At 41.9% G+C, this 23,163-nt stretch overlaps 1 protein-coding gene across 1 annotated transcript in view; it reads right to left on the bottom strand.

The window, feature by feature from the left end:
* Positions 1-23,163, bottom strand: part of fndc3a (fibronectin type III domain containing 3A) — a 250,225-nt gene that overhangs the window by 72,777 nt on the left and 154,285 nt on the right.

Here is a 23,163-nt window from a genome sequence, read left to right as displayed (position 1 = left end):
CACAAATAAAAACAGACATTCAACATGACAGCACAACACAAAGAAGACTATGCAACTCAACTCCTCCAGTGATTCTACAGGTCAGGTATGAGTTTGGCAAAAAAAAAAAAAAAAAAAAAAAAAAAGACAATGTATTTGTAGTCTGACTTCTGTCTTGAGAGTCAAGACAGAAGTCAGACTACCAGAGCAAGAATTTTAGCAGAGGAAGCTTCTGCGACTAGAAGTGGAGCGTCAAGCAACCCAGTCCAGTCGAAGATTCAAGCTTATCTACTATGGAAACCACCTGGACAACTGACAGCCTTCACAGAAACATTTGTCCCAGAGATTTTTTTTCAAAATTGAACATCAAAATTTTGGTTGATTGTGCCATGGCATCACATTAAAATTCAAACAAATGAATATTGTAAAACTAAACCCTAATAGGCTTGGAAAGTTGGGAATGGAAAATCAAGTTATATAGTTAATCAGAAATATATAACTAGCTTACTTTTGATTAAGATGGAAAATATATCTTCTTAAATCTTTTCAACCCACATTTTCTCAGTTTTTAGTAAACCTTAGTAAAATATTGACAGGCAGATTCATTGGTTTAGAATTGACACTCAATTGAGATGGATAGCACCGCCTGGGGAAAGAAGGGTCATGTTTGTGTTTATGTCGTTCTAGTTTTCTTCAGATAAGATTTGTTTTTTACTTCTCCCGTTTTTGGTCAGCTCAGTGTTGAAGCGATATACTTTCACTATGTTAAGCCCTGGTCCCACCAAATAATGAAGGATGACTAACGAGCCACGCAGCACTTTTTTTTTTTTTGCTATGAGAGGGTTTATTCAACTATCGTGGGAGAATCGTGAGTCTGAGTGGCTCTTAGAGGCATTATCTTTGGTTAACGAGGCTCATCTCCAAGCATGGTGCTACTTTCAAGATGTCCAAAATTTAGCAACAACAGCGTGGGGCAGTTTGTGTATTAGTTACTATGATGACTAAGGAGGACTTTAGAGGCATGTGCGTGGAGCTTACGAGGCTGATAAAAGCCCATTATCCCAGCACCTGGCAGCTACGCAGGACCTGAGAGGCTATTTTTGGAGCAGCTGCATGTCTTGCGCACACAATTCCAACTGTTCCGTGCTCCGGATGCTGTATACAAAATATTTATTTTGTAGTGGATCAATCGTTTTCTGGAAAACCTTGGATGCTGAAAACACCGCTAAGACTTTCACCTGGATGCTTTTTTCCTCTCTTTCCTGCTCCATGAGGAAACAAGTGTGGGGGGGCGGAGGGTAGGACCAAAAGTGCATTTGTGCACCAATGTCACGCTACACGGTGGCTGTCAAGTTACATACGTGGCTTAGGGTGACTGATACGAACCATTCGAAGCTCGAATGACCGGTTGGTCGTGGCTCACTAGAGGCTGCTAAGTGGCACATGTGGGGTACAGAGAGGCACAGAGAGGCCGAAACGATTAATCGAGTAACTCATATAATTCAATTAAAAAAATGTTTGAGGCAAGAGTTGCAGAGTTGTAGTCTTACACACCTCTCTGCAGCTTCTCTCCCCCTGCCATCCCCTCATTACCCCATCCCCGTAGAGACGGTGTCTGCTCCCAGACTACCAATAACCAGCAAAAATCTATTTAAGCATAAAAATTCAAAAAGAAAAAATAATATAGCACCTTCAACTGCACCACAGACTAAAACAGTTAAATGTGGTCTATTAAACATTAGGTCTCTCTCTTCTAAGTCCCTGTTGGTAAATGATATAATAATTGATCAACATATTGATTTATTCTGCCTAACAGAAACCTGGTTACAGCAGGATGAATATGTTAGTTTAAATGAGTCAACACCCCCGAGTCACACTAACTGTCAGAATGCTCGTAGCACGGGCCGGGGTGGAGGATTAGCAGCAATCTTCCATTCCAGCTTATTAATTAATCCAAAACCCAGACAGAGCTTTAATTCATTTGAAAGCTTGTCTCTTAGTCTTGTCCATCCAAATTGGAAGTCCCAAAAACCAGTTTTATTTGTTATTATCTATCGTCCACCTGGTCGTTACTGTGAGTTTCTCTGTGAATTTTCAGACCTTTTGTCTGACTTAGTGCTTAGCTCAGATAAGATAATTATAGTGGGCGATTTTAACATCCACACAGATGCTGAGAATGACAGCCTCAACACTGCATTTAATCTATTATTAGACTCTATTGGCTTTGCTCAAAAAGTAAATGAGTCCACCCACCACTTTAATCATATCTTAGATCTTGTTCTGACTTATGGTATGGAAATAGAAGACTTAACAGTATTCCCTGATAACTCCCTTCTGTCTGATCATTTCTTAATAACATTTACATTTACTCTGATGGACTACCCAGCAGTGGGGAATAAGTTTCATTACACTAGAAGTCTTTCAGAAAGCGCTGTAACTAGGTTTAAGGATATGATTCCTTCTTTATGTTCTCTAATGCCATATACCAACACAGTGCAGAGTAGCTACCTAAACTCTGTAAGGGAGATAGAGTATCTCGTCAATAGTTTTACATCCTCATTGAAGACAACTTTGGATGCTGTAGCTCCTCTGAAAAAGAGAGCTTTAAATCAGAAGTGTCTGACTCCGTGGTATAACTCACAAACTCGTAGCTTAAAGCAGATAACCCGTAAGTTGGAGAGGAAATGGCGTCTCACTAATTTAGAAGATCTTCACTTAGCCTGGAAAAAGAGTCTGTTGCTCTATAAAAAAGCCCTTCGTAAAGCTAGGACATCTTTCTACTCATCACTAATTGAAGAAAATAAGAACAACCCCAGGTTTCTTTTCAGCACTGTAGCCAGGCTGACAAAGAGTCAGAGCTCTATTGAGCTGAGTATTCCATTAACTTTAACTAGTAATGACTTCATGACTTTCTTTGCTAACAAAATTTTAACTATTAGAGAAAAAATTACTCATAACCATCCCAAAGACGTATCGTTATCTTTGGCTGCTTTCAGTGATGCCGGTATTTGGTTAGACTCTTTCTCTCCGATTGTTCTGTCTGAGTTATTCTCATTAGTTACTTCATCCAAACCATCAACATGTTTATTAGACCCCATTCCTACCAGGCTGCTCAAGGAAGCCCTACCATTATTTAATGCTTCGATCTTAAATATGATCAATCTATCTTTGTTAGTTGGCTATGTACCACAGGCTTTTAAGGTGGCAGTAATTAAACCATTACTTAAAAAGCCATCACTTGACCCAGCTATCTTAGCTAATTATAGGCCAATCTCCAACCTTCCTTTTCTCTCAAAAATTCTTGAAAGGGTAGTTGTAAAACAGCTAACTGATCATCTGCAGAGGAATGGTCTATTTGAAGAGTTTCAGTCAGGTTTTAGAATTCATCATAGTACAGAAACAGCATTAGTGAAGGTTACAAATGATCTTCTTATGGCCTCGGACAGTGGACTCATCTCTGTGCTTGTTCTGTTAGATCTCAGTGCTGCTTTTGATACTGTTGACCATAAAATTTTATTACAGAGATTAGAGCATGCCATAGGTATTAAAGGCACTGCGCTGCGGTGGTTTGAATCATATTTGTCTAATAGATTACAATTTGTTCATGTAAATGGGGAATCTTCTTCACAGACTAAAGTTAATTATGGAGTTCCACAAGGTTCTGTGCTAGGACCAATTTTATTCACTTTATACATGCTTCCCTTAGGCAGTATTATTAGACGGTATTGCTTAAATTTTCATTGTTACGCAGATGATACCCAGCTTTATCTATCCATGAAGCCAGAGGACACACACCAATTAGCTAAACTGCAGGATTGTCTTACAGACATAAAGACATGGATGACCTCTAATTTCCTGCTTTTAAACTCAGATAAAACTGAAGTTATTGTACTTGGCCCCACAAATCTTAGAAACATGGTGTCTAACCAGATCCTTACTCTGGATGGCATTACCCTGACCTCTAGTAATACTGTGAGAAATCTTGGAGTCATTTTTGATCAGGATATGTCATTCAAAGTGCATATTAAACAAATATGTAGGACTGCTTTTTTGCATTTACGCAATATCTCTAAAATCAGAAAGGTCTTGTCTCAGAGTGATGCTGAAAAACTAATTCATGCATTTATTTCCTCTAGGCTGGACTATTGTAATTCATTATTATCAGGTTGTCCTAAAAGTTCCCTAAAAAGCCTTCAGTTAATTCAAAATGCTGCAGCTAGAGTACTGACGGGGACTAGAAGGAGAGAGCATATCTCACCCATATTGGCCTCTCTTCATTGGCTTCCTGTTAATTCTAGAATAGAATTTAAAATTCTTCTTCTTACTTATAAGGTTTTGAATAATCAGGTCCCATCTTATCTTAGGGACCTCGTAGTACCATATTACCCCAATAGAGCGCTTCGCTCTCAGACTGCAGGCTTACTTGTAGTTCCTAGGGTTTGTAAGAGTAGAATGGGAGGCAGAGCCTTCAGCTTTCAGGCTCCTCTCCTGTGGAACCAGCTCCCAATTCAGATCAGGGAGACAGACACCCTCTCTACTTTTAAGATTAGGCTTAAAACTTTCCTTTTTGCTAAAGCTTATAGTTAGGGCTGGATCAGGTGACCCTGAACCATCCCTTAGTTATGCTGCTATAGACGTAGACTGCTGGGGGGTTCCCATGATGCACTGTTTCTTTTTCTTTTTGCTCTGTATGCACCACTCTGCATTTAATCATTAGTGATCGATCTCTGCTCCCCTCCACAGCATGTCTTTTTCCTGGTTCTCTCCCTCAGCCCCAACCAGTCCCAGCAGAAGACTGCCCCTCCCTGAGCCTGGTTCTGCTGGAGGTTTCTTCCTGTTAAAAGGGAGTTTTTCCTTCCCACTGTAGCCAAGTGCTTGCTCACAGGGGGTCGTTTTGACCGTTGGGGTTTTACATAATTATTGTATGGCCTTGCCTTACAATATAAAGCGCCTTGGGGCAACTGTTTGTTGTGATTTGGCGCTATATAAAAAAAATTGATTGATTGATTGATTGAAATTCTGTGCCAGGCCTGCGTGTGGCACTGTAACATCCCCAGAAAAACAAACAGAAGAAGAATAAAGCATGTGCAGATGCGCATACAGGCCATGTAAGCGCTAATGAAATTAGCACAAAAGCTACCGCTTTCCAATGCGACACAGAGTGAAATAAAGCCTTTTAGGAGAAAAACATTCCACGATGATCATCTGAAATAGCTTACTGCGCATTTAAAGTGAAGCAGTGTGTTTGTCTTTTTTTTTTTTTTTAAAACACTGTTTCGTCCGCTGCCAGCTCTCCACTCTAAACAGTTTCTGAAAGCAGAAGTCCACTCTTTCCTGTGTATTTTGCTCATACTCACACTGAGTGTTTCGCTCTTTAATTTTTTGCTTTTTTGGGCACCAGACAGCACTTCACAAACACGGTAACTTAAATAAAATAATAATAATAATAAAAAAAAATAAATAACTGCAAGGCTCACATGCTAACCTCCAGCTGAAATGCAATCGCTGAATCACAGAGAAAGAGGAATTAAAAAAACTTTTTTTTTTTTTTTTTTTTTTAAACACTGTTTCGTCCGCTGCCGGCTCTCAACTCTAAACAGTTTCTGAAAGCAGAAGTCCACTCTTTCTTGTGTATTTTGCTCATACTCACACTGAGTGTTTCGCTTTTTAATTTTTGCTTTTTTGGGCACCAGACAGCACTTCACAAACACGGTAACTTAAATAAAATAATAATAATAATAATAAAAAAACTGCGAGGCTCACATGCTAACCTCCAGCTGAAATGCAATCGCTGAATCAAAGAGAAAGAGGAATTTAAAAAAAAAAAAAAAAAATCACGCAGGGACCCAGTCCACCAACCTTTAAAAAAAAAAAAAAAAAAAAAAAAAAAAAAAAAAAAAAACCTTAACCTTAACAATGGTTAAATGTTACAAGTTGGGGAAAATAAAAAACAGAAAGCCACATCATTTCCGAATTTCAGCAAAATGTCAAGACTTTGGCCCGAAATTTGTCTGAGCTCATGATACCAGGGAAGATCCAAAACTTGTAAAGATGTGAAAAAATAATGATTACCCAGAAAAACAGAAAGGGATACACTAAGTTTGATAATCTCCGTGATGACGCAGCGACCTTGTGCCATTGCTTAGGGAGAGCCCTGGGCTGTTGATGTTTTAAAACGCAAAAGTACTTTTTATCCGATTACTCAATTAATCGGCAGAATAATTAATGAATGAATTTATTCAGCACACACAGTCCAACACAACAACAAAAACTTACAACAAAGAAAGCAAATAGATTAACAACGCATCTGTGTGCCTGAAAGGGTACAGGCAAAAGCAAAGCTTATTAACGCCTACCCCTTTAACCAAAAATAAAATTATCTTGTCCAAAAGGAGTGTGTGTGTGTGCGTGTAATATTTGAGATTTAATGAACAATGGCTTGGTGTGGTAATGATAACCTGCATTATGAATAGTCCTTAATGCTCTTTTTTGAAGAATGAGTAATGGTTGCAATGTAGTTTTACAATTGTTGTCCCAAACTTCAGCACAGTAAGTCAGGTAGGGTGCAACCTATGAACAATACAAAGTATGTAGTGCTCTGCAATCAAGAACATGCTTTCCTTTATTTATTATTGCAACAGTCTTTGATACCTTCTTTTGAACATGTGGAATATGAGCTTTCCAATTAATTCTTTCATCAATAGACACATAAACACTTATTTTCTTTGATACGTTCTATGTCTACCCCTTGTGTATTTAATTGAATTTGTGTCTTTTTTATAATTTCCAAATAACACTATTTTTTGACAAATTTAATGATAATTTGTTAATATCAAACCATCTCTTTAACTTTATCATTTCAGTTCCTAAATCAGATAACTGTTGCAGATTTTCTCCAAAGCAAAACAGGTTTGTGTCATCTGCAAAGATAACTGCTATAAACAGATCTGAAACTTTACATAACTGGATGTATAAAATAAATAATTTTGGTCCCAACACAGAAACCCGTGGAAGCCCACAAATGATGTCCAGACATGAACAACAGTAGCCCCCGAGTTTAACAAACTGCTTCCGGTTTTGTAAGTAACTTTTAATCCAACTCAGAGTCACCACTCTGATCCCATACAGTTCCATCTTTTGAAATAATATATTGTGATCAAATGTGTCAAAAGCGGGTGCAGAGAGGATTGGGTGGCGGTTGAGGGCGGGTGGCCCGGCGGCCCGGTCCATGCTCACAGCCCCTGGCTGTTGGGACGTGGAATGTCACCTCGCTGGGGGGCAAGGAGCCTGAGCTTGTGCGGGAGGTTGAGAGATACCGACTAGAGATAGTCGGACTCACCTCCACGCACAGCTTGGGCTCTGCTACCCAACTCCTGGAGAGGGGCTGGACTCTTCATTTTTCTGGCGTTGCCCACGGGGAGAGGCGGAGAGCTGGGGTTGCACTGCTTATTGCTCCCCAGCTCAGTCGGCATGTGTTGGAGTTCACTCCGGTGAACGAGAGGGTCGCGTCCCTATGCCTTCGGGTCGGGGACAAGTCTTTCACTGTTGTCTCGGCCTATGGGCTGAGCGACAGTGCAGAGTACCCGACCTTCCTGGAGTCCCTGGGAGGGGTACTAGATAGCGCTCCGACTGGGGACACCATTGTTCTCCTGGGGGATTTCAACACCCACGTGGGTGGCGACAGTGAGACCTGGAGGGGGGTGATCGGAAAGCACGGTCTCCCCGATCTGAACCCGGGTGGTGTTCAGTTGTTGGACGTCTGTGCTAGTCACAGTTTGTCCATCACGAACACCATGTTCGAGCACAAGGGTGTCCATAAGTGTACGTGGCACCAGGACACCCTGAGCCGGAGGTCGATGATCGACTTTGTAGTCATATCTTCTGACCTTCGGCCACGTGTCTCGGACACTCGGGTAAAGAGAGGGGCAGAGCTGTCGACCGATCACCACCTGGTGGTGAGTTGGATCCGCTGGGAGGGGAGGAAGCCAGTCAGACCTGGCAGGCCCAAACGTATCGTGAGGGTCTGCTGGGAACAACTGGCGGAACTCTCTGTCAGGGAGGTCTTCAACTCCCACCTCCGGGAGAGCTTCTCCCAGATCCCGGGGGAGGTTGGAGACATGGAGTTCGAGTGGACCATTTTCTCCACCTCCATTGTTGATGCAGCCGCTCGTAGCTGTGGTCGCAAGGTCTCAGTTGCCTGTTGCGGCGGCAATCCACCAACCCGGTGGTGGACACCGGAAGTAAGGGATGCCGTCAAGCTGAAGAAGGAGTCCTACTTATCTTTGTTGGTAGGTGGGACCCCAGAGGCAGCTGACAGGTACCGGCAGGCCAAGCGTGCGCAGCCCGTGCGGTCGCAGATGCAAAAACTCGGGTCTGGGAGGAGTTCGGGGAGGCTATGGAGGAGGACTATCGGTCGGCCTCGAAGAGATTCTGGCACACCGTCCGACGCCTCGGGAGGCGGAAGCAGCTCTCCACCGTCACTGTTTACGGTGCGGGTGGGGAGCTGTTGACCCTGACTGGGGATGTTGTTGGCCGGTCGTCACGTCTTCCGAAGAGGAAGCAGAGACTGGGGACCCAGATGCGGACACATCCATTACCCAGGCAGAAGTCACCAAGGTGGTTAGAAAGCTCCTCGGTGGCAAGGCTCCTGGGGTGGATGAAATCCGTCCTGAGTACCTTAAGTCTCTGGATGTTGTGGGACTGTCTTGGCTGACACGCCTCTGCAACATAGCGTGGCGATCGGGGACAGTGCCTCTGGTCCCTCTGTTTAAGAAGGGGGACCGGAGGGTGTGTTCCAACTATAGGGGGATCACACTCCTCAGCCTCCCCGGTAAGGTCTATTCCAAAGTACTGGAGAGGAGAATTCGACCGATGGTCGAACCTCGGATTCAGGAGGAGCAGTGTGGTTTTCGTCCTGGTTGCAGCACACTGGACCAGCTCTACATGCTCCATCGGGTGCTCGAGGGTTCATGGGAGTTCGCCCAACCAGTCCACATGTGTTTTGTGGATCTGGAGAAGGCATTCGACTGTGTCCCTCAGGGCACCCTGTGGGTAGTGCTCTGGGAGTACGGGGTCCGGGGTCCTTTGCTAAGAGCTATCCGGTCACTGTACGACCGCAGCAGGAGCTTGGTTCGCATTGCCGGTAGTAAGTCAAACCTGTTTCCAGTGCACGTTGGCCTCCGCCAGGGCTGCCCTTTGTCACGGGTTCTGTTCATTATTTTTATGGACAGAATTCATAGGCGCAGCCAGGGTGTAGAGGGGATCTAGTTTGGGAACCACAGAATCTCGTCTCTGCTGTTTGCGGACGATGTGGTTCTGTTGGCTTCGTCAAATCAGGACCTTCAGCGTGCACTGAGGCGGTTTGCAGCCGAGTGTGAGGCGTCCGGGATGAAAATCAGCACCTCCAAATCTGAGGCCATGGTTCTCGACCGGAAAAAGGTGCTTTGCCCTCTTCAGGTCGGTGGAGTGTCCTTGCCTCAAGTGGAGGAGTTTAAGTATCTCGGGATCTTGTTCACGAGTGAGGGACGGATGGAGCGTGAGATCGATAGACGGATCGGTGCAGCGTCTGCAGTGATGCGGTCGCTGTATCAGACCATCGTGGTGAAGAGAGAGCTGAGTAGGGGGGCAAAGCTCTCGATTTACCGATCGATCTACATTCCGATCCTCACCTATGGTCATGAGATTTGGCTCATGACCGAAAGAACGAGATTGCGGGTACAAGCGGCCGAGATTAGTTTCCTCCGCAGGGTGGCTGGGCGCTCCCTTAGAGATAGGGTGAGGAGCTCGGTCACTCGGGAGGAGCTCGGAGTCAAGCCGCTGCTCCTCCACATCGAAAGGAGTCAGTTGAGGTGGCTCGGGCATCTTTTCTGGATGCCCCCTGGATGCCTCGCTGGAGAGGTGTTCCGGGCACGTCCCATTGGGAGGAGGCCCTGGGGAAGACCCAGGACACGCTGGAAGGATTACATCTCTCGGCTGGCTTGGGAACGCCTTGGGGTTCCCCCGGAGGAGCTGGGGGAGGTGTGTGTGGATCGGGAGGTCTGGGCGGCTTTGCTTGAGCTGCTGCCCCCGCGACCCGACTCCGGATAAAGCGGAAGAAAATGGATGGATGGATGGATGGATGTGTCAAAAGCCTTTCTTAGGTCAATAAATAAACCTAATACAATTTACCTTTGGTCCACATGTTTATTGATCTCTTCTACTGAATAGAGCAATAACAGTGCAGTGGATCTTTTTGCTCTAAAACCATATTGCTTTTCATCAAGCAAGTTGTGTCGTTCTATAAATTAATTCAGTCTGCTGTTGTAAAGTTTTTCCAGTATCTTAGAAAATTGTGACAATACAGACACAGGCCTGTATTTAATAGAAAGATGCTTGCTACAAGATTTGAATAAAGTTATCACTTTTTGCCACTTTCATCCCGTTAGGAACAATTCCAGTTTGAAATGATTTATTAAAAATATGATAATAGTTTTGCGATTTCAGTTATTTTTACTGAGGACATATGTACCTCATTATGAGCCGTTGACTTTTTACTTTTACATGTACTAACTACATTAAAAGGGAGAAACCGAGCTGTGTTGGATTTGAAGAGGATAAGCAGCTGATCAGAGAGCTGCAAATATGGTTACTGGTGGAAAAAATTTTTTGTTTTGTTTTGTTGTTTTTGGGGGGGGGGGGGGGGTTGGTCAAGCATTTCAGTGGACAACTTGGAGTGGATGGGTGAGCATGGACGTGAAGCATCCATATGAGAGCAGATAGCTCAAGGGGAGAGAGGGGTTTGGAGAGCCTCCCTTGTGAAATTTTGAAAAATTAAATGCTTTAAATTGCATTTCGGAGTACTTTGAGATATAAATTTTAGTTTGACAAGGATGCTTTTACACAAGCACCATCAAGACAAAGATTATGTGAGAATCGACATTTTAAAGAAACTGTTACACTGTAATGTACACTTTCACAGACTAAACTGTGCTGAAAATGATCATGCAAAACATTAAATACAGGAACTGAAACTAAAAAAAAGAAAAAACGATATATGTATGTATGTGTAAAGGTAGAAACTATAAAGTTTACAGTGACATTTCTTTCATTTCACACTGAACTGATAATGATTTGGATTCAAACAATGCACCATACAGTATTTACTTGATTAAACGCCCCGGGGCCTGCAATTTCTGTGGAGGGGGGCATTTATTGATGTTTGCGTGCGCATGTTTGCATGCATGCTGTACACAGTACAGCCTTACGGTATGTATGGACGTGTACTGCATGCAAGAGAAGCACTGCAGATATGAAACAAATGTTTTCCTGGATGCAGTAGCTGCTACACAATTACATAAAACTAGCGTGTTGCCCATGGGAATCCACGTTCTCCAGACTGGGCAGTGTTGAGGAAAATAGGTAGCTGACATTTTTCAAGGGCGGCAATAACTTGTGCAACGTTTCTATAATGAGTGGGAATGGCATGTGATTCCAGAATGTTTTTAGAACCGTAGACCTCAACAATTTTTAGAAGACAAACTCATCCCTTGTATTTCCTGTTAATTTGATCATTTAAATGTTAATTTGCTGTCTTGAGATATACTTTATTGATCTCACAGTGGAGAAATTATGTTTACACTCCAGTTACCTCAGACAGCAATTAGTCCACAATTATTACTTGTTTACCGTAATAATGGCACACATCTTGAATTAAAGACAGCACATACACATTTGACATTGTTTATGTGCACTAAGTTTGAAGAAGTCTGTTATCTGAATTGAGGCAAGTGGGTGAAAGCCATGCAGCAACCCTGAGATGCGCCGCCGTCAGCTTGGGGGGAAGAACGTGGACTTCAGCTAAAACTGCACCGCCCTCACCAAAGGGGGTAAGGAGTGACGTTAGCAGGCGCTGGAAAGGGGAGTGTTGCTGGGGGATAGGAGGCAGGTGGGGGGAGGGAATGGAGCATGCCTCAGTCCTGTGAAAAGCAGTTTATTGTCTTTGTGAGTTGAGATAAGAAACAGCCAATGTTCCCCAGGTCGAAAAAAATTCCTCTGGAGGAAAACAGTCGGGCAATTTGACCTTCAGGCTTGATAAGCCTGTAACGTTATGGTTTGAGCAGTGAAAAACACATTTTAACAGTTACACTTGCACAACCAAATCCCAATTATGAATTAAGAATATTCACCGGTCTCTGAAATCCTCAATTTCAACTGCAAGGCACACATCTGCTCCAAGATGTTATCCAATTTGCGTCTGAGTTCAAGAGTCATCGCAGTCTGAGAATGCACTGCCTTGCCAACCTGGTTAATCATGACAGACAAGCGAGGGGACATGGCTCTTGATGCTGCCATCTTGCCAATTTTCCGGTAGATCAGGGCAGCACATAAGCCAAAAAGTACCACACACCACACCACACACACCAGGAACTCCAGGAGTCGCGAACATAGCCCACAGGATACGTTCTATCTGGGCAGGTAGGATCCCCCGGTCTTAATGTATTTATAAACTGTTTAGGTTCTTGTTATCATATACACTATTATTATTTTTACTTCTATTTTGTCATTTGATTTTTAAATGGACCACAATGAAAATAACTGTTTTCACTTTGTTGTGTCATCCATGTATTTTCACGTATGCACAATTATATTATGCACTTACACTGAACTACTAAATTAAATCACGCATTCACACACACTTTTAATATGTAGATGACTTACTGCCCCCTGCTGGATTGGCATGTGAGAACAGAATGTAAATATCAATGTCCAATTTTCATTATTGTTAGCCAATATATGTAGCTTCTCCAAAAATATTAGTCCTATCAATGTTTGGTTTTGGCGCCATTCATCCTTGACCCAAAATACATAAACATACCAAAACGGGAAATGTCAGCTCTCCCCAGTTTGTGCGTGATGAAAATGGCATGTATGCACGCAAGCTTTTTGTCTTTTCTTCATTCTGCTGGAAGCAGGTGCTTTTAATTCAACAAACAGAGACTGTGGCAGAAGACATTAAAAGCACTACACTTTTCACTTATGGTACTGGGAGCATGACACTTAACTCACTCACGGTAACGGCAACATAACACTTAACTGACTAAACCAATTGAACTACAAAAGCACAATAAATCAATAACACAAACAACACTGAAACTAACATGAACTATAATAACATTTAAGTCCCTAAACACAGAACTCTCATGGTGCATTGCAGTACAATGTCCATTGTTTACTGGTTAGCTTTATCGCCAATTTCTCAAAAATATTTGTCCTTTCAACTTTTTGTTTTCGCAGTATTCATCCTTGTCCCAAAATACATAAGCATACCAAACAGCAAATGTCAGCTCTCCCTGATTTCACTCTGATCAAAGCCAAACACACGCAGGCACACATAAACCACCTGGCTATTATAATATAGATGGCTCCATACAAATGCTGCCACTCAACAGCATTCCAAGCTAAAAGTCGTGAAAGAAGCGAAAGAGAAGGGGAATCACCATGCTGCTCAGATTTTATTAGTCGACAAGAAATGCATCTGGGAGTGGTGTAGGAACAAGGACAAGCTTGCAACCCTGGCTAAAACAGCAAAACGGCTGCCTGGTAGGGGGAGGAAATTGTGTTATCAGGATCTTGAAGAGGAGCTGATAAAATGGTTCCAGGAGAGGAGAATGGCAGGCGTAACAGGGAGGGGCCTAATATATAAGGCACTGCGGCTCCATAAGCAACATAGAAAGCAGAACCTCAGAGCCTCGAATGGCTGGTATATGAAGCTTGTGAAACGACATAACATTTCAAGCCAATGATGCACTCATGTTGCTCAGCACCCGAAAGAACTGATGGATAACAAGGTGGACAGATTCCTGAAGTATGAAGTATGTACTCCCCTTGCTGGATGTGGAGAAAAGTAAAGATGATGCCAAGACTTCGGCAGAGGCAGACCATGACAGTCCTGGACAGTAGCCACAAACTGTGAACTTGTACTGTTACACAGCACGCTGCACCGATTAACATTGATCATTTATGTTTTGTTATGGTAATGAGGTGGAACCAGGGCTGTGAAATGAAAATTGTGAAATCCGAGGAAAATTTGCAGGGGGTCTTGGGAGCCGGGGTCTAGGGCCCTGTGGGGCCCCAAAAATAAATTTTTATCTAATGATACTTTTTCAGCATCTCCTGGAAGAATAAATCTCGAAATTAGTGGATATTTAAATGATCCTATATTCAACCTTTTATTTGACCTGTCAGTGATGATGTTGAAATGGAAAATGATGCAGAAGTAGGACCTGGAATGATTTACCTTTTAATTGTAAACCAAATTATGTATTAACTCAGAACAATTAAACTACATGAAATTTATGAAGACTGAAAAGACTGTTACAGCATTTCAAAAGCCACAGCTAAAGCTTGTAGAATATTTGGAAAATCATGGTAAAATATCAATAACATACCTTATAGTAAAAAGTCACTTATATTGTTGTGTAAATTCATGCAGCCTAAATCCATTCAAAGCCACAATGTCTTTTTCACAATGAAAGAAGTGAAGAAAAGTCACATAATCTTGTCTAAAATCCTGTTTGAACATTAGAATGTTTATTTTCCAGGGAGAGAAAAATTCAAGTTTTAAGCCTAATCCTAAAAGTAGAGAGGGTGTCTGTCTCCCTGATCTGAATTGGGAGCTGGTTCCACAGGAGAGGAGCCTGAAAGCTGAAGGCTCTGCCTCCCATTCTACTCTTACAAACCCTAGGAACTACAAGTAAGCCTGCAGTCTGAGAGCGAAGCGCTCTATTGGGGTGATATGGTACTATGAGGTCCCTAAGATAAGATGGGACCTGATTATTCAAAACCTTATAAGTAAGAAGAAGAATTTTAAATTCTATTCTAGAATTAACAGGAAGCCAATGAAGAGAGGCCAATATGGGTGAGATATGCTCTCTCCTTCTAGTCCCCCGTCAGTACTCTAGCTGCAGCATTTTGAATTAACTGAAGGCTTTTCAGGGAACTTTTAGGACAACCTGATAATAATGAATTACAATAGTCCAGCCTAGAGGAAATAAATGCATGAATTAGTTTTTCAGCATCACTCTGAGACAAGACCTTTCTAATTTTAGAGATATTGCGTAAATGCAAAAAAGCAGTCCTACATATTTGTTTAATATGCGCTTTGAATGACATATCCTGATCAAAAATGACTCCAAGATTTCTCACAGTATTACTAGAGGTCAGGGTAATGCCATCCACAGTAAGGATCTGGTTAGACACCATGTTTCTAAGATTTGTGGGGCCAAGTACAATAACTTCAGTTCTATCTGAGTTTAAAAGCAGGAAATTAGAGGTCATCCATGTCTTTATGTCTGTAAGACAATCCTGCAGTTTAGCTAATTGGTGTGTGTCCTCTGGCTTCATGGATAGATAAAGCTGGGTATCATCTGCGTAACAATGAAAATTTAAGCAATACCGTCTAATAATACTGCCTAAGGGAAGCATGTATATAGTGAATAAAATTGGTCCTAGCACAGAACCTTGTGGAACTCCATAATTAACTTTAGTCTGTGAAGAAGATTCCCCACTTACATGAACAAATTGTAATCTATTAGACAAACATGATTCAAACCACCGCAGCGCAGTGCCTTTAATACCTATGGCATGCTCTAATCTCTGTAATAAAATTTTATGGTCAACAGTATCAAAAGCAGCACTGAGGTCTAACAGAACAAGCACAGAGATGAGTCCACTGTCCGAGGCCATAAGAAGATCATTTGTAACCTTCACTAATGCTGTTTCTGTACTATGATGAATTCTAAAACCTGACTGAAACTCTTCAAATAGACCATTCCTCTGCAGATGATCAGTTAGCTGTTTTACAACTACCCTTTCAAGAATTTATGAGAGAAAAGGAAGGTTGGAGATTGGCCTATAATTAGCTAAGATAGCTGGATCAAGTGATGGCTTTTTAAGTAATGGTTTAATTACTGCCACCTTAAAAGCCTGTGGTACATAGCCAACTAACAAAGATAGATTGATCATATTTAAGATCGAAGCATTAAATAATGGTAGGGCTTCCTTGAGCAGCCTGGTAGGAATGGGGTCTAATAAACATGTTGATGGTTTGGATGAAGTAACTAATGAAAATAACTCAGACAGAACAATCGGAGAGAAAGAGTCTAACCAAATACCGGCATCACTGAAAGCAGCCAAAGATAATGATACGTCTTTGGGATGGTTATGAGTAATTTTTTCTCTAATAGTTAAAATTTTGTTAGGAAAGAAAGTCATGAAGTCATTACTAGTTAAAGTTAATGGAATACTCAGCTCAACAGAGCTCTGACTCTTTGTCAGCCTGGCTACAGTGCTGAAAAGAAACCTGGGGTTGTTCTTATTTTCTTCAATTAGTGATGAGTAGAAAGATGTCCTAGCTTTACGGAGGGCTTTTTTATAGAGCAACAGACTCTTTTTCCAGGCTAAGTGAAGATCTTCTAAATTAGTGAGACGCCATTTCCTCTCCAACTTACGGGTTATCTGCTTTAAGCTACGAGTTTGTGAGTTATACCACGGAGTCAGGCACTTCTGATTTAAAGCTCTCTTTTTCAGAGGAGCTACAGCATCCAAAGTTGTCTTCAATGAGGATGTAAAACTATTGACGAGATACTCTATCTCACTTACAGAGTTTAGGTAGCTACTCTGCACTGTGTTGGTATATGGCATTAGAGAACATAAAGAAGGAATCATATCCTTAAACCTAGTTACAGCGCTTTCTGAAAGACTTCTAGTGTAATGAAACTTATTCCCCACTGCTGGGTAGTCCATCAGAGTAAATGTAAATGTTATTAAGAAATGATCACACAGAAGGGAGTTTTCAGGGAATACTGTTAAGTCTTCTATTTCCATACCATAAGTCAGAACAAGATCTAAGATATGATTAAAGTGGTGGGTGGACTCATGTACTTTTTGAGCAAAGCCAATAGAGTCTAATAATAGATTAAATGCAGTGTTGAGGCTGTCATTCTCAGCATCTGTGTGGATGTTAAAATCGTCCACTATAATTATCTTATCTGAGCTAAGAACTAAGTCAGACAAAAGGTCTGAAAATTCACAGAGAAACTCACAGTAACGACCAGGTGGACGATAGATAATAACAAATAAAACTGGTTTTTGGGACTTCCAATTTGGATGGACAAGACTAAGAGTCAAGCTTTCAAATGAATTAAAGCTCTGTCTGGGTTTTTGATTAATTTATGAACTGGAATGGAAGATTGCTGCTAATCCTCCGCCCCGGCCCGTGCTACGAGCATTCTGACAGTTAGTGTGACTCGGGGGTGTTGACTCATTTAAACTAACATATTCATCCTGCTGTAACCAGGTTTCTGTAAGACAGAATAAATCAATATGTTGATCAATTATTATATCATTTACCAACAGGGACTTAGAAGAGAGAGACCTAATGTTTAATATACCACATTTAACTGTTTTAGTCTGTGGTGCAGTTGAAGGTGCTATATTATTTTTTCTTTTTGAATTTTTATGCTTAAATAGATTTTTGCTGGTTATTGGTGGTCTGGGAGCAGACACCGTCTCTACGGGGATGGGGTAATGAGGGGATGGCAGGGGGAGAGAAGCTGCAGAGAGGTGTGTAAGACTACAACTCTGCTTCCTGGTCCCAACCCTGGATAGTCACGGTTTGGAGGATTTAAGAAAATTGGCCAGATTTCTAGAAATGAGAGCTGCTCCATCCAAAGTGGGATGGATGCCGTCTCTCCTAACAAGACCAGGTTTTCCCCAGAAGCTTTGCCAATTATCTATGAAGCCCACCTCATTTTTTGGACACCACTCAGACAGCCAGCAGTTCAAGGAGAACATGCGGCTAAACATGTCACTCCCGGTCCGATTGGGGAGGGGTCCAGAGAAAACTACAGAATCCGACATTGTTTTTGCAAAGTTACACACCGATTCAATGTTAATTTTAGTGACCTCCGATTGGCGTAACCGGGTGTCATTACTGCCGACGTGAATTACAATCTTAGCCTTAGCCAGCAGTTTCAAATTTCCTTCAGTGTCGCCTGCTCTGGCCCCCGGAAGACAATTGACTATGGTTGCTGGTGTCGCTAACTTCACATTTCTCAAAACAGAGTCGCCAATAACCAGAGTTTGATCCTCGGTGGGTGTGTCGTCGAGTGGGGGAAAACGGTTAGAGATGTGAACGGGTTGGCGGTGTACACGGGGCTTCTGTTTAGGGCTACGCTTCCTCCTCACAGTCACCCAGTCGGCCTGCTTTCCTGGCTGCTCGGGATCTGCCAGAGGGGAACTAACGGCGGCTAAGCTACCTTGGTCCACACCGACTACAGGGGCCTGGCTAGCTGTAGAATTTTCCACGGTGCGGAGCCGAGTCTCCAATTCGCCCAGCCTGGCCTCCAAAGCTATGAATAAGCTACACTTATTACAAGTACCGTTACTGCTAAAGGAGGCCGAGGAATAACTAAACATTTCACACCCAGAGCAGAAAAGTGGGGGAGAGACAGGAGAAGCCGCCATGCTAAATTGGCTAAGAGCTAGTAGCTGCGCTAAGCTAGCAGATTCCTAAAAACACGCAAAGTGAATAATGTGTAAATAATTTAGAGGTGATTCAGCAGAAGGAGTGCTTTAGTTAAGGCACGTGACGATTACACTGTGAAACAAATCGTAATCTAGATAACTAGATCAATCTAACTGCGCAGATTAAACAGCTAACAGATACAGAAAAACACCGCTGTGCTCCGGAACAGGAAGTGATACAATACCGCAGTGAGAGCCAACCACCAGTAGAGGCAGTTTGTGGTGTGCATTCTGTTTAGCTGTCTTATTATAAATGTTCTAAAACAAGAAAGAAAACCTTATCAATGCCATGTGAAAAACAAACATATGTTAAAATACACAGCTGCATTTGAACTTTTCTTAAACCATCTCAGGAGTTGTTTATGAAAATACTTTTCCTTCCCACAGGTCAGCTGTTTAGATTTAGTGTCTCTGAAAACTGAGCTGCCAGTGGCTTCATTCTCCCTCTGGAGTTCTCTCACTGGTTCCAGGGATACAAGCAAAAACTGACTGAAATGTTTGTTTTTAATGGCCAAATTACAAGCTGTTCATATCTACCATTTTACAGAAACCCTTTTGCGATGGTGTCCTAGGATCTAAGGTAAAACAATGTCGAGACAGCTAAGAAAACAGCAAATTGTTCTCCTGCTGAACAAGATAATATTTCACTCACTAACCATTGCTGCTCTTTGCTAATGCAGCATCATATTGTAGGAAGACTTTAACCTACAAGTTATTTAAATACTTCAGGATAAACACATTTTAAGGCCTTTCTAGAGCGAAAATCTAGCAGCACTGGCGTGACCTTTACAGGTGCAAGGATTTACATAAGAATGCTGTGTGACACACTCACGCGTCACTGTCGTGGCTGAAATGACACATCTGTGCATGCGGCGTTCAGGATGGATGTGGGCTATTACACTGTTATTATGTGAAAGTCGCTGTGAAATTTGCCCTGACTTTAGGTAGAAAAAGCACTGAAAATAATAACACAAATAAATATTGAATAATAACAAAAAATTTTAAAAACTAAGAAACATGTCAACAACCACTCATCGACTTACAGCATGATGTCCAGGACCTGCATCTCTCAACTTTCATTGATAGGATATCAATGAAAGTTGACAATGACAATGAAAACAAAAATAATAAATCCGGTTCGCCCCGTTCACATCCTCCACACAGATGCAGCTTGCTGTCCCTGCGTGCACGTAGGTTGTTGTTGGCCCGGCATTAGACGTACGTCCACTCCAGTCCTCAGAAAAATAGATAAATAAAAACATAAACTATAATAAATCCGGTAAGCACGGTGACTCCGTGGCCAGACAGGATGCATCCAGTGTGCGTGCACAGCTGGGCTGTGTTCACAACCAGGCCACACAAAAAACTCCAGCACTTAACGTGCATGCACATCCAGGCCATGCATAAACCTTAGTTTCATTGGATGGTGCCGCTCCTTCGTGGCCAGACCTTTGGAAGCGCCCCGACGAAACTTCAATTTAATCCATAATGTAGAGTATCAGATTAAAGCTCATAAACCCAAGACATTACATTACTCTCAACAACAGTAAACAGAAGCAGCTCATCTGTGAAGCTACATATCAATGGTCTACTAAGACCCCCCCCCCTTTTTAATTTTCATCAGATCTGCACTGATCTCATTTGGCAGCCCAGTTGATGGAAATCCATTGTATCAACAGAAAACTTCAGTCCCTGTGGTTCAAATGTATCAATGCGCCCTTTGTTTGGCTATTGGTTCCTCCAGTTTGAAATGCACTTCATCCAGAATCACAGCAGTGACATTTATCGCTTATAAATTTGGATTACAGGTTAATTTCACATTCTAAAATATCCTCTGCATCACAGGACCACAAAGCACTGGAATTCAATTTAATGTTTTCATGAAAACTGCGTCCGTACACCCAGGAATACTGTGCTCAGAATGATGAGCTGCTGTGCTGTCACAAAGCAGACACCTCAAGTACTGAAGTACATACAGTGCATCCAGAAAGTATTCACAGCGCTTCAATTTTTCCACATTTTATGTTAGTCTTTTTTCCCTCAAAATTCTACTCACAACACCCCATAATGACAACATGAAATAAGTTTTTTTTTTAATTAATGTTTGCAAATTTCTTAAAAAGAAAAAAAAAAAAATCACGTGCATAAGCATTCACACCCTTTGCTCAATACTTTGTTGATGCTCCTTTGGCAGCAATTACAGCTTCGGGTCCTTTTGAACATGATGCCAGAAGCTTGTTGCACCTATTATTCGCCAGTTTTGGGTTGAAAATATCAATTCTCATTTTAATTACCACAGACATTTTTAACATTATTTTATTAAGTTATACCCCGGTCACACATAGTCAGAATCATGCAGAGTGGTGTTGGAATTTTGAAGTGGCGCAAAGTGTCGGATTTCAGTTCCAAAACGTTTTGGCAGCCATCTGCGGAAGTTGACACAGTTGGTCAAAATCGGTCGGCGGCCCCGAGTGTGATGCACATGTTCAAAACTCTCCGGGCGCAGTCGAAATGGGACACCTAGCCATGTGTAATCTGAAAACCATCTGACCCCAATTTACATATTCCAATGGCGGCAAAACGGGATCCGAAACAATTTGAGCACATACAAGGGAACCTCAAGATGGATCTGCCACTGCAAAGCCTGCCGGTATGACCTGCATGTGCCACGTATAATAATGTCCACCAAATGTAAATGTAAACTTTCTTTTTTGTTAATTGTTTAGAAATTGGATTTCACCTTCTTATCATTCACACTGGGATGAATTTACTGTGCATCGCATTGTGTTTTGTTTTAAAAGCTCACGCTGTACAGATTTTAAATCACTGTTTACATGTGACTGTTCGGTTAACCTCTCATTCCTGAAATTTTACACTAATTCATACAAAACATCAACTTTTGTCATACGTTGATGGCATTTTCTGTCTAAACTTGAAAGCGGACTGACCTCATATGGGGACAGTGACTCAACACAAATGCATATCAGTACACTTTCGCTTTTAGGTTCATGTTTCTGAAGAAAAAGGGAAATTAACCAATATCATTAATGCTTTCTGGGTTAAATAATCCCGTCACTGGCTTCAACTGGCTTTTCCAAGCATGTGGCCACACCTTCTGCACAGAAGGGGGAGATAGACCTCTTCCTGCACAGATCATGAAACTGGAGGGACACAAAGTCTGTGGACGTGAGATGAAATGTCGGTGACATACAAACAAGTATGCATGTGTCTATAATAATACTGTGCAGTGCCGTACCATGTATTCTGCATGCAGTTCTGCACACCGATCTGTCGCGTGCGTACCGTACAGCTCAATACAAATACATGTATTGTGACACCCGTAGTAGAAGGAGGTCTCACTCTAGTGTGCGATTAGGATTGTTGATTCATGGTTATCTGGCTTTTTTTTATGTTATTTTATCTGTGTTATTCTTCATAGGTGTTATTAAAAAAAAGCTTCCGATTCGGCAGGGCTTCTCTGCAGCCTGGAAGGAAGCCTATCAGCTTGTGGCAGAACAGGGAGAGATGGAAAAATGTGTTGGTTAGGTGGTACTTGATGACAGGTTTAAGAACCACTGCTGTAAATGTTCTTATTAAGCCATTTTTAATTTCTCAACTTGTTAATAAAAGAAAACACAGTTACTGTGATGTCCAACAACACTTTCTTGTGCAGCCTGACAAAAAGGAATATCTGCCCATGTCAAAAGCAAAGTTCTTGCAGGATTTCTAAAGGAAACAGTGGAACAAATAAACATTGATACAAACATTAGCAGATACACTAAAACTAAAAAGTGTGGTGCTTATTTTGTAATTTCAAGGTTTTTGTGGAGAAAAACCAACTGGTCAACATGCTCAGCTTTCAGGACACTTCTCTGTGAGGTAACATCTTATTCCCCCTGAAATAAAGTCCTGACTTATTTTGAGATATTTTGGTTGCATGAACAGAGGTTAATGGTATCTTTGGGGTGGGAACTTGCTCCAGGGTGAGGTGTGAGGGAATTATGCATTTAGCCATTTACTGTTTGGCTAGCTCAATATCAGAAAGGTGACAGACTAAATGTGCCCTCAGATTTGTGACCTCGATACAGTTTGCAAATGGCATGGCTCTTGTTGACATAGTTGGTACCTTCTTTCATGTGAAAGCCAAAACAAGTCTACATCAGCTAATACACAGAACATCAGGTTTCTTATTTTGTTTTAGGTGAGGGTGCTTGTGTTCCTATTAAGCACAGCCATGCATTGTGAGAGCTTTAAATACATCATAAAGTGAACAGTCTATCACAAATCTTCAGCCTAACTAACAGGATCAGTCAAAAGAAGAAAAAAAACCTGTGTGTTTATAAAAATCAATACAGAATGGCAAATAAAAGATATTGCAGTGAATGGATTTTTCTCCCTCTAATCCATAATTAAAACAGGACCCTATAAGTAGAATCAGGATATATACTCAACAAAAATATAAACGCAACACTTTTGGCTTTGCTCCCATTTTGTATGAGATGAACTCAAAGATCTAACACACAGCACAATGCCACAGATGTCGCAAGATTTGAGGGAGCGTGCAATTGGCATGCTGACAGCAGGAATGTCAACCAGAGCTGTTGCTCGTGTATTGAATGT

The sequence above is a fragment of the Thalassophryne amazonica genome, chromosome 4 (assembly GCF_902500255.1).
Source record: "Thalassophryne amazonica chromosome 4, fThaAma1.1, whole genome shotgun sequence".
Lineage (NCBI taxonomy): Eukaryota > Metazoa > Chordata > Actinopteri > Batrachoidiformes > Batrachoididae > Thalassophryne > Thalassophryne amazonica.
Note: the sequence above shows the minus strand (reverse complement) of the source record. Positions and strands in the feature narration are given on the sequence as shown.